The sequence below is a fragment of the Scyliorhinus torazame genome, chromosome 21 (genome assembly GCF_047496885.1).
Source record: "Scyliorhinus torazame isolate Kashiwa2021f chromosome 21, sScyTor2.1, whole genome shotgun sequence".
Classification (NCBI taxonomy): domain Eukaryota; kingdom Metazoa; phylum Chordata; class Chondrichthyes; order Carcharhiniformes; family Scyliorhinidae; genus Scyliorhinus; species Scyliorhinus torazame.
Genome location: NC_092727.1, coordinates 76851386 through 76864615, shown reverse-complemented (window position 1 = coordinate 76864615; position 13230 = coordinate 76851386). Strand labels below are relative to the sequence as shown.

The window sequence follows — 13230 nt, the reverse complement described above, 5'->3', positions numbered from 1 at the left end:
TGTCATTGGACCCCAGGACACAGCTAAATGATGGGGTTCGCAGCAAGAGTAGGAGGTGGTTCTCAGCAGGGGCTCCCTTCCATGGTACCAGAGGATGCAAAAGCATGGTCTGAAGTGATCTGCCCTGCATATAAAGATGTGCCTCTTTTTGTGGACCCTTTTGAAATGTCTTGCTAAGATTAAGAGACCACGTGTAGAAAAATATAGCGACATTCCAGATTTTACTGCTGTTATGGGCCAGGGTTTAGAGAACCCCAAAGTGTATCATGGAGTTCACCTGACCCACAACTTTTAATAAATTGTGGTATGGGGAGCACAGGCCCACTCTACAGGTGTGGTACAACAGAAATGGAAAAGTATTTTTTTTAAAGCAAAACAATGTTTATTCTATGAACTCAAGTTAACCTTTTTAAAACATACAGTGAACATCTTAGCAACCATTTATTCAAATACAACCCCCAAAGAATACAACACTAAGTAATCCTTTAAGCTTTCCTTTTAACATCCAGAAGACTTAAAACATCTTTTACCAGAAGCACATCAGGTTAAAGTCACGACTGTTATTAGTTTTAAATCACCAGGATCGATTTCCAGTCTTTAGGTTACAGAGAGAGAGTCTAATACACCTTCTGGCTGTGACTGCAGCTATCCAGCTCTTATAAACACCCATTTCTTAAAGGTACTCTCACATGACACCTCCCCCCAAGAAAAAAAAAACCATCAACTTCAAAATGGTTTCATTTTTCACCTTTTCACTATTCTTTAAGAAATACACACAGTAAATATATTTTTTTGTTTCAAAATAAACAACACACACAAACAGGTATAACAATATAGTCCATTGTTGTTTTTCCTCCAACTGGAATGTTGTTTTTCCTCCAACTGGAATCCTTCTCGAATGACAGTCTCTTTGAACAAGAAGGTCTCTGCATGATCCATCCATTTCTCTACGCCTCGGCATTTCTCTTTACAGTCAGATATTTTAGTTCAATCTGATCACCGAGTCCCTTGTAATTCTCCAACACAGGAGCATTGGTTATCACAGCTTTCAGGCAGTCAAATGCATGTTGAAACTCCGCTGTCCACTGAAATTTTCGACATTTCTTCAGCAAGTCCATCAGTAGAGCCACCACATGACAAAAATTTTGCAAAATTGTTCGATCAAATCCACTCCTGCCAAGACATTTCCCTTCGTTTCGAGGGTATCAAAAACCCCTCAAGGAAAGTGACTTGGGCTTTTCCAAATTCACTTCTGGCTAGGTTTACCACCAAACCCGCCTCCTGAAGTCGATCGAATAACTCCATCAGATGTTTTAAAAGTACTTTACATGTCTGGCTGAAAAGTACCAGATCGTTGATGTATACCGCACAATTGGGTACCTGAAACGACTTTGTTAGTTAACCGGTAAAATATGGCTGGGGTGTTTTTCATGCCAAATGGCATAACTTTGAATTGGTATATACCATCTGGAGTCACAAAAGCTGAAATCTCCTTTGCCCTTTCGGATAAAGGTACCTGCCAATAACCTTTAAGTAAATCCAGTTTAGAAATGAAAGCTGATTGTCCCACTTTCTCAATGCAATCCTCCAAACGTGCGATAGGATAAGAGTCCGTTCTTGTAACTGCATTAACCTTTCTATAGTCCACACACAACCGTTGGGTACCGTCTGGTTTTGGTACCATCACTATGGGTGAGCTCCATTGGCTGCAACCCCACTTCAATTATGCCACTTTTAAGCATACTCTGAAACTCTTTGTTAACCTGTGTCAATTTTAAAGGGTTAAGTCTGTATGGATGTTGTTTGATTGGAACAGCATTTCCCACATCTACATGTTGTGTAGCCATTTTAGTACTTCCCAATTTATCTCCACAAACTTGCCCATGTGATATCAATAACTCTTTCAGGTCAGTTTATTTTTCCTCTGGAAGGTAACTTAATAATTTATCCCAATTTTTAAGAACATCCTCATTTTCCAATTTAATTTGAGGTATGTCAAATTCACAGTCATCTGGATTTGGTTCGTCACTTTTGAGTTAGAATCATTAAAACCACCTTTTTCTCTCCTTCCCTTTCAAAGTACCTTTAAGCATATTCGCATGACACACTCAGTGAGTCTTCCTTCTATTTTGGTGTTTTTAACCACATAATTCACCTCACTTAATTTCCTTTCAATCTGATAAGATCCACAAAACCTTGCTTTTAAAGGGTCACCTACCACTGGTAACAACACTAAAACTTTATCTACACTGGCAAAACTACGAACTTTGGATTTCTTGTCCGCTACCCATTTCATCACATTTTGTGCAACTTTTAAATGTTGTCTAGCCAATTCACCTGCTCTATTTAATCGTTCCCTAAAATTTGACACGTAATCCAATAATGTAATTTCTGATTTCTCACTCGCCAATTTTGTCTGAATCAATTTAAGTGGTCCTCTTACCTCATGACCAAAAATTAGTTCAAAAGCACTAAATTTGGTTGACTCATTAGGTGAATCCCTAAGTGCAAAAAGTACGAATGGAATTCCTTTACCCCAATCCTCTGGATAATCTTGACAATAAGCCCTCAACATTGTCTTTAATGTCTGATGCCACCTTTCAAATGCTCCCTGTGGTTCTGGATGGTACACAGTTGATTTAAATTGTTTTATTCCTAAGCTATCCATAACTTCTTTGAATTACCTCGAGGTAAAATTTGATCCTTAATCCGATTGTATTTCTGTGGGCAGTCCATATGGGCTGGGCTTTCCAACCGTACCTTGTATAATGGAACACTACTCCTCTCACACTGAATTCCACATATTACCACCTTTTCTGACAACATTCTTCCCAAACTATATAACTCCTCATCTCTTACCATTAAAGATTGACTAGCTCCTGTATCTCTTAAAATTAGAACATAGAACATAGAACATAGAACAATACAGCGCAGTACAGGCCCTTCGGCCCACGATGTTGCACCGAAACAAAAGCCATCTAACCTACACTATGCCATTATCATCCATATGTTTATCCAATAAACTTTTAAATGCCCTCAATGTTGGCGAGTTCACTACTGTAGCAGGTAGGGCATTCCACGGCCTCACTACTCTTTGCGTAAAGAACCTACCTCTGACCTCTGTCCTATATCTATTACCCCTCAGTTTAAAGTTATGTCCCCTCGTGCCAGCCATATCCATCCGCGGGAGAAGGCTCTCACTGTCCACCCTATCCAACCCCCTGATCATTTTGTATGCCTCTATTAAGTCTCCTCTTAACCTTCTTCTCTCCAACGAAAACAACCTCAAGTCCATCAGCCTGTCCTCATAAGATTTTCCCTCCATACCAGGCAACATCCTGGTAAATCTCCTCTGCACCCGCTCCAAAGCCTCCACGTCCTTCCTATAATGCGGTGACCAGAACTGTACGCAATACTCCAAATGCGGCCGTACCAGAGTTCTGTACAGCTGCAACATGACCTCCCGACTCCGGAACTCAATCCCTCTACCAATAAAGGCCAACACTCCACAGGCCTTCTTCACAACCCTATCAACCTGGGTGGCAACTTTCAGGGATCTATGTACATGGACACCTAGATCCCTCTGCTCATCCACACTTTCAAGAACTTTACCATTAGCCAAATATTCCGCATTCCTGTTATTCCTTCCAAAGTGAATCACCTCACACTTCTCTACATTAAACTCCATTTGCCACCTCTCAGCCCAGCTCTGCAGCTTATCTATATCCCTCTGTAACCTGCTACATCCTTCCACACTATCGACAACACCACCGACTTTAGTATCGTCTGCAAATTTACTCACCCACCCTTCTGCGCCTTCCTCTAGGTCATTGATAAAAATGACAAACAGCAACGGCCCCAGAACAGATCCTTGTGGTACTCCACTTGTGACTGTACTCCATTCTGAACATTTCCCATCAACCACCACCCTCTGTCTTCTTTCAGCTAGCCAATTTCTGATCCACATCTCTAAACCACCCTCAATCCCCAGCCTCCGTATTTTTTGCAATAGCCTACCGTGGGGAACCTTATCAAACGCTTTGCTGAAATCCATATACACCACATCAACTGCTCTACCCTCGTCTACCTGTTCAGTCACCTTCTCAAAGAACTCAATAAGGTTTGTGAGGCATGACCTACCCTTCACAAAGCCATGCTGACTATCCCTGATCATATTATTCCCATCTAGATGATTATAAATCTTGTCTCTTATAATCCCCTCCAAGACTTTACCCACTACAAAAGAACAAAGAACAAAGAACAAAGAAATGTACAGCACAGGAACAGGCCCTTCGGCCCTCCAAGCCCGTGCCGACAATACTGCCCGACTAAACTACAATCTTCTACACTTCCTGGGTCCATATCCTTCTATTCCCATCCTATTCATATATTTGTCAAGATGCCCCTTAAATGTCCCTATTGTCCCTGCCTCCACTACCTCCTCCGGTAGTGAGTTCCAGGCACCCACTACCCTCTGCGTAAAAAACTTGCCTCGTACATCTACTCTAAACTTTGCCCCTCTCACCTTAAACCTATGCCCCCTAGTAATTGACCCCTCTACCCTGGGGAAAAGCCTCTGACTATCCACTCTGTCTATGCCCCTCATAATTTTGTATACCTCTATCAGGTCGCCCCTCAACCTCCTTCGTTCCAGTGAGAACAAACCGAGTTTATTCAATCGCTCCTCATAGCTTATGCCCTCCATACCAGGCAACATTCTGGTAAATCTCTTCTGCACCCTCTCTAAAGCCTCCACATCGTTCTGGTAGTGTGGCGACCAGAATTGAACACTATACTCCAAGTGTGGCCTAACTAAGGTTCTATACAGCTGCAACATGACTTGCCAATTCTTATACTCAATGCCCCGGCCAATGAAGGCAAGCATGCCGTATGCCTTCTTGACTACCTTCTCCACCTGTGTAGCCCCTTTCAGTGATCTGTGGACCTGTACTCCTAGATCTCTTTGACTTTCAATACTCTTGAGGGTTCTACCATTCACTGTATATTCCCTACCTGCATTAGCCCTTCCAAAATGCATTACCTCACATTTGTCCAGGTTAAACTCCATCTGCCATCTCTCCGCCCAAGTCTCCAGACAATCTAAATCCTGCTGTATCCTCAGACAGTCCTCATCGCTATCCGCAATTCCACCAACCTTAGTGTCGTCTGCAAACTTACTAATCAGACCAGTTACATTTTCCTCCAAATCATTTATATATACTACAAAGAGCAAAGGTCCCAGCACTGATCCCTGTGGAACACCACTGGTCACAGCCCTCCAATTAGAAAAGCATCCCTCCATTGCTACCCTCTGCCTTCTATGGCCTAGCCAGTTCTGTATCCACCTTGCCAGTTCACCCCTGATCCCGTGTGACTTCACCTTTTGTACTAGTCTACCATGAGGGACCTTGTCAAAGGCCTTACTGAAGTCCATATAGACAACATCTACTGCCCTACCTGCATCAATCATCTTAGTGACCTCCTCGAAAAACTCTATCATGTTAGTGAGACACGACCTCCCCTTCACAAAACCGTGCTGCCTCTCACTAATACGTCCATTTGCTTCCAAATGGGAGTAGATCCTGTCTCGAAGAATTCTCTCCAGTAATTTCCCTACCACTGAAGTAAGGCTCACCGGCCTGTAGTTCCCGGGATTATCCCTGCCACCCTTCTTAAACAGAGGAACAACATTGGCTATTCTCCAGTCCTCCGGGACATCCCCTGAAGACAGCGAGGATCCAAAGATTTCTGTCAAGGCCTCAGCAATTTCCTCTCCAGCCTCCTTCAGTATTCTGGGGTAGATCCCATCCGGCCCTGGGGACTTATCTACCTTAATATTTTTTAAGACACCCAACACCTCGTCTTTTTGGATCACAATGTGACCCAGGCTATCTACACCCCCTTCTCCAGACTCAACATCTACCAATTCCTTCTCTTTGGTGAATACTGATGCAAAGTATTCATTTAGTACCTCGCCCATTTCCTCTGGCTCCACACATAGATTCCCTTGCCTATCCTTCAGTGGGCCAACCCTTTCCCTGGCTACCCTCTTGCTTTTTATGTAAGTGTAAAAAGCCTTGGGATTTTCCTTAACCCTATTTGCCAATGACTTTTCATGACCCCTTCTAGCCCTCCTGACTCCTTGCTTAAGTTCCTTCCTACTTTCCTTATATGCCACACAGGCTTCGTCTGTTCCCAGCCTTTTAGCCCTGACAAATGCCTCCTTTTTCTTTTTGATGAGGCCTACAATATCACTCGTCATCCAAGGTTCCCGAAAATTGCCGTATTTATCTTTCTTCCTCACAGGAACATGCCTGTCCTGTATTCCTTTCAGCTGACACTTGAAAGCCTCCCACATGTCAGATGTTGATTTGCCCTCAAACATCCGCCCCCAATCTATGTTCTTCAGTTCCCGCCTAATATTGTTATAATTAGCCTTCCCCCAATTTAGCACATTCATCCTCGGACCACTCTTATCCTTGTCCACCAGTACTTTAAAACTTACTGAATTGTGGTCACTGTTACCGAAATGCTCCCCTACTGAAACATCTACCACCTGGCCGGGCTCATTCCCCAATACCAGGTCCAGTACCGCCCCTTCCCTAGTTGGACTGTTTACATATTGTTTTAAGAAGCCCTCCTGGATGCTCCTTACAAACTCTGCCCCGTCTAAGCCCCTGGCACTAAGTGAGTCCCAGTCAATATTGGGGAAGTTGAAGTCTCCCATCACCACAACCCTGTTGTTTTTACTCTTTTCCAAAATCTGTCTACCTATCTGCTCCTCTATCTCCCGCTGGCTGTTGGGAGGCCTGTAGTATACCCCCAACATTGTGACTGCACCCTTCTTATTCCTGATCTCTACCCATATAGCCTCACTGCCCTCTGAGGTGTCCTCTCGCTGTATAGCTGTGATACTCTCCTGAACAAGTAGCGCAACTCCGCCTCCCCTTTTACATCCCCCTCTATCCCGCCTGAAACATCTAAATCCTGGAACGTTTAGCTGCCAATCCTGCCCTTCCCTCAACCAGGTCTCTGTAATGGCAACAACATCATAGTTCCAAGTAGTAATCCAAGCTCTAAGTTCATCTGCCTTACCCGTAATGCTCCTTGCATTAAAACATATGCACTTCAGGCCACCAGACCCGCTGTGTTCAGCAACTTCTCCCCGTCTGCTCTGCCTCAGAGCCACACTGTCCCTATTCCCTAGTTCTCCCTCAATGCTCTCACCTTCTGACCTATTGCTCCCGTGCCCACCCCCCTGCCATACTAGTTTAAACCCTCCCGTGTGACACTAGCAAATCTCGCGGCCAGGATATTTATGCCTCTCCGGTTTAGATGCAACCCGTCCATCTTATACAGGTCACACCTGCCCCGGAAGAGCTCCCAGTGGTCCAGATAACAGAAACCCTCCCTCCTACACCAGCTGTTTAGCCACGTGTTTGTCTGCTCTATCTTCCTATTTCTAGCCTCACTGGCACGTGGCACAGGGAGTAATCCCGAGATTACAACCCTCGAGGTCCTGTCTTTTAACTTTCTGCCTAGCTCCCTGAACTCCTGCTGCAGGACCTCATGCCCCTTCCTGCCTATGTCGTTAGTACCAATATGTACAACGACCTCTGCCTGTTTGCCCTCCCCCTTCAGGATTCCCTCTACCCGTTCGGAGACATCCTGGACCCTGGCACCAGGGAGGCAACATACCATCCTGGAGTCTCTTTCACGTCCACAGAAGCGCCTATCTGTGCCCCTGACTATAGAGTCCCCTATAACTATTACTCTTCTGCGCTTTGACCCTCCCTTCTGAACATCAGAGCCAGCCGTGGTGCCACTGCTCTGGCTGCTGCTGTTTTCCCCTGATAGGCTATCCCCCCCGACAGTATCCAAAGGGGTATATCTGTTCGAGAGGGGGACAACCACAGGGGATTCCTGCACTGACTGCCTGCCCTTTCTGGTGGTCACCCATTTCTCTGCCTGCACCTTGGGTGTGACCACACTTACATAACTGCGATCTATGACGCTTTCCGCCACCTGCATGCTCCTAAGTGCATCCAATTGCTGCTCCAACCGAACCATGCGGTCTGTGAGGAGCTGCAGTTGGGTGCACTTTCTGCAGATGAAGCCATCCGGGACGCTGGAAGCCTCCCGGACCTGCCACATCTCACAGTCAGAGCACAGCACCCCTCTAACTGACATTGCGTCAATTAATTAAAATTAAAATTTGTCTTTTTTTTTTTAAATACTTTTTTTTTTTTAATTACAAAGTTACTGTCAACTATCTGTTTCCTAGCACTAGATTTCTAATAGAAATGCGATAGCTAACTATAATATTCTCCGATCTCTGGCTTAGATATCCTCTAAATTATAATTAAGTTATTATGTTTAATTAGTTCCCAAATACTCAAAAAAATTTAGGTTAGAATCCCAACCAGCCACTCAGGTCACAGCTTTTCTGTGATGTCACTTCAGTTTCCCCCCGACACACACAATTTGAAAAAAAGGTATAAAAGTAAAAATCACTTGCTTACCTTCTGAGATGTTCTCAGGTTCTCTCGCTGACAGAGACTGCTCCTCCACCTCCAATCCTTGACGTGAGGCTCACCGGTCTATAGTTGCCAGGGTTGTCTCTGCTCCCCTTTTTGAACAAAGGGACCACATTTGCTGTCCTCCAGTCCTCTGGCACTATTCCTGTAGCCAATGATGACATAAAAATCAAAGCCAAAGGTCCAGCAATCTCTTCCCTGGCCTCCCATGGAATCCTAGGATAAATCCCATCAGGTCCCGGGGACTTATCTATTTTCAGCCTGTCCAGAATTGCCAACACCTCTTCCCTACGTACCTCAATGCCATCTATTCTATTCGCCTGGGGCTCAGCATTCTCCTCCACAACATTATCCTGAGCGAATACTGACGAAAAATATTCATTTAGTATCTCGCCTATCTCTTCAGACTCCACACACAATTTCCCATCCCTGTCCTTGACTGGTCCTACTCTTTCCCTAGTCATTCGCTTATTCCTGACATACCTATAGAAAGCTTTTGGGTTTTCCTTGATCCTTCCTGCCAAATACTTCTCATGTCCCCTCCTTGCTCGTCTTAGCTCTCTCTTTAGATCCTTCCTCGCTACCTTGTAACTATCCATCGCCCCAACCGAAACTTCACACTTCATCTTCACATAGGCCTCCTTCTTCCTCTTAACAAGAGATTCCACTTCCTTGGTAAACCACAGTTCCCTCGCTCGACGCCTTCCTCCCTGTCTGACCGGTACATACTTATCAAGAACACGCAGTAGCTGATCCTTGAACAAGCCCCACTTATCCAGTGTGCCCAACACTTGCAGCCTACTTCTCCACCTTATCCCCCCCAAGTCACGTCTAATGGCATCATAATTGCCCTTCCCCCAGCTATAACTCTTGCCCTGCGGTGTATACTTATCCCTTTCCATCATTAACATAAACGTCACCGAATTGTGGTCACTGTCCCCAAAGTGCTCTCCTACCTCCAAATCCAACACCTGGCCTGGTTCATTACCCAAAACCAAATCCAACGTGGCCTCGCCTCTTGTTGGCCTGTCAACATATTGTTTCAGGAAACCCTCCTGCACACACTGTACAAAAAACGACCCATCTATTGTACTCGAACTATATCTTTTCCAGTCAATATTTGGAAAGTTAAAGTCTCCAATAATAACTACCCTGTTACTTTCGCTCATATCCAGAATCATCTTCGCCATCCTTTCCTCTACATCTCTAGAACTATTAGGAGGCCTATAAAAAACTCCCAACAGGGTGACCTCTCCTTTCCTGTTTCTAACTTCAGCCCATACTACCTCGGAAGAAGAGTCCCCATCTAGCATCCTCTCCGCCACCGTAATACTGCTCTTGACTAGCAGCGCCACACCTCCCCCTCTTTTGCCTCCTTCTCTGAGCTTACTAAAACACCTAATCCCCGGAACCTGCAACATCCATTCCTGTCCCTGCTCTATCCATGTCTCCGAAATGGCCACAACATCGAAGTCCCAGGTACCAACCCACGCTGCCAGTTCCCCTACCTTGTTTCGTATACTCCTGGCATTGAAGTAGACACACTTCAAACCACCTACCTGAACACTGGCCCCCTCCTGCGACGTCAAATCTGTGCTCCTGACCTCTATACTCTCATTCTCCCTTACCCTAAAACTACAATCCAGGTTCCCATGCCCCTGCTGCATTAGTTTAAACCCCCCCAAAGAGCACTAACAAATCTCCCCCCCAGGATATTTGTGCCCCTCAGGTTCAGATGTAGACCATCCTGTCTGTAGAGGTCCCACCTTCCCCAGAAAGAGCCCCAGTTATCCAAAAATCTGAATCCCTCCCGCCTGCACCATCCCTGTAGCCACGTGTTTAAATGCTCTCTCTCCCTATTCCTCATCTCACTATCACGTGGCACGGGCAACAACCCAGAGATAACAACTCTGTTTGTTCTAGTTCTGAGCTTCCATCCTAGCTCCCTGAAAGCCTGCCTGACATCCTTGTCCCCTTTCCTACCTATGTCGTTGGTGCCAATGTGGACCACGACTTGGGGCTGCTCCCCCTCCCCCCTAAGGACCCGGAAAACACGATCCGAGACATCACGTACCCTTGCACCTGGGAGGCAACATACCAAATGTGAGTCTCTCACGCTCCCACAAAATCTCCTATCTGTGCCCCTGACTAGAGTCCCCAATTACTAATGCTCTGCTCCTCTCCCCCCTTCCCTTCTGAGCAACAGGGACAGACTCCGTGCCAGAGGCCCGTACCCCATGGCTTACCCCTGGTAAGTCGTCCCCCCACAAGTATCCAAAGCGGTATACTTGTTTCTCAGGGGAACGACCGCAGGGGATCCCTGCACTGACTGTTTTTTCCCAGTCCCTCTCACAGTTACCCACCTATCTCCAATCTTTGGTGTAACTAATTCCCTGAAGCTGCTATCGATGACCCCTTCTGCCTCCCGAATGATCCGAAGTTCTTCCAACTCCAGCTCCAGTTCCCTAACTCGGTCTTGGAGGAGCTGGAGATGGCAGCACTTCCTGCAGGTAAAATCAGCAGGGACACTAACTGCATCCCTCACCTCAAACATCCTGCAGGAGGAACATTGCACTCCCTTCCCTGCCATTCCTCTAACTTTCTACCAAGATCTGGCTAACAACTAAATTAAATTTTTATAAAAAATAATAATAATATAATAAAATATGGTAATTACCTCAGACCAATGGGTTTTATTATTAGGTTAGAGGAGGAGGGCGGGTGGGAGACACTACACGTGTAGTGTCTCGGGTTTCCTCTCCACCAGAATTTATTGGTGAGGGTCTTCCCAGACGTCCGCGGGTCGACTTCCTGTTCCCGCCTACAAAACTAATTAAAAAAAAAAAAAAAAAAAATTCTCAGCTCCTGCTGAAATTGACTAACCAGCCAGCTGTTCTCCCGCCGCCGAAATCGACTGGCCTGCCCCTGCAAAGACAAGTGCTTTTAAAGGTTGACTTACCTCCCAGCAACCTCCTTCCGCAATGCTCCCGCTGAAACTGACTCACCAGCTGTTCTCCCGCCGCCGAAATCGACTGGCCTGCCCCTGCAAAGACAAGTGCTTTTAAAGGTTGACTTACCTCCCAGCAACCTCCTTCCGCAATGCTCCCGCTGAAACTGACTCACCAGCTGTTCTCCCGCCGCCGAAATCGACTGGCCTGCCCCTGCAAAGACAAGTGCTTTTAAAGGTTGACTTACCTCCCAGCAACCCCTTCCGCAATGCTCCCGCTGAAACTGACTCACCAGCTGTTCTCCCGCCGCCGAAATCGACTGGCCTGCCCCTGCAAAGACAAGTGCTTTTAAAGGTTGACTTACCTCCCAGCAACCTCCTTCCGCAATGCTCCCGCTGAAACTGACTCACCAGCTGTTCTCCCGCCGCCGAAATCGACTGGCCTGCCCCTGCAACGACAAGTGCTTTTAAAGGTTGACTTATCTCCCAGCAACCTCCTTCCGCAATGCTCCTGCTGAAACTGACTCACCAGCTGTTCTCCCGCCACCGAAATCGACTGGCCTGCCCCTGGGAGGTGAGTAGTGTATTTAAAAACCTTACCTTTACAGGAGCAGCCCTTTGGATTTCGGCGGCAGCGGTGCGCAGGGGCCTTCTGGGAGGTGAGTAGTGTATTTAAAAACCTTACCTTTACAGGAGCAGCCCTTTGGATTTCGGCGGCAGCGGTGCGCAGGGGCCTTCTTGGAGGTGAGTAGTGTATTTAAAAACCTTAACTTTACAGGAGCAGCCCTTTGGATTTCGGCGGCAGCGGTGCGCAGGGGCCTTCTTGGAGGTGAGTAGTGTATTTAAAAACCTTACCTTTACAGGAGCAGCCCTTTGGATTTCGGCGGCAGCGGTGCGCAGGGGCCTTCTGGGAGGTGAGTAGTGAATTTAATAAGCCTTACCTGGTCCCGTGTCTGTTCTTCTTTTCTGTTTTATTTGTTTTTATATAAGGCGGGAACCGGAAGTTCGACCTCTGGCAAGTCCCCCCCCCCCCAACCCCAACCAATAAATTCTGGTGGAGAGGAAACCCGAGACACTACACGTGTAGTGTCTCCCACCCGCCCTCCTCCTCTAACCTAATAATAAAACCCATTGGTGTAAGGTAAGTGCCATATTATATTATTATATTATTAGCATTGTGCAGGTCAAGGATCGGAGGTGGAGGAGCAGTCTCTGTCAGCGAGAGAACCTGAGAACATCTCAGACACTCAGAAGGTAAGAAGGTAAGTAAGTGATTTTTACTTTTATACCTTTTTTCAAATTGTGTGTCGGGGGGAAACTGAAGTGACATCACAGAAAAGCTGTGACCTGAGTGGCTGGTTGGGATTCTAACCTAAATTTAAAAAAAAAATAAAAAAATTTGAGTATTTGGGAACTAATTAAACATAATAACTTAATTATAATTTAGAGGATATCTAAGCCAGAGATCGGAGAGTATTATAGTTAGCTATCGCATTTCTATTAGAAATCTAGTGCTAGGAAACAGATAGTTGACAGTAACTTTGCAATTTTAAAAAAAAGTATTTAAAAAAAAAAAAAGACAAATTTTAATTTTAATTAATTGACGCAATGTCAGTTAGAGGGGTGCTGTGCTCTGACTGTGAGATGTGGCAGGTCCGGGAGGCTTCCAGCGTCCCGGATGGCTTCATCTGCAGAAAGTGCACCCAACTGCAGCTCCTCACAGACCGCATGGTTCGGTTGGAGCAG

General features: G+C 45.9%; 1 protein-coding gene across 19 annotated transcripts in view; it reads left to right on the top strand.

Moving 5' to 3' along the window:
* tanc2a (tetratricopeptide repeat, ankyrin repeat and coiled-coil containing 2a) overlaps positions 1–13230 on the top strand; it is a 1428811-nt gene that overhangs the window by 931880 nt on the left and 483701 nt on the right. The window lies entirely within an intron of this gene.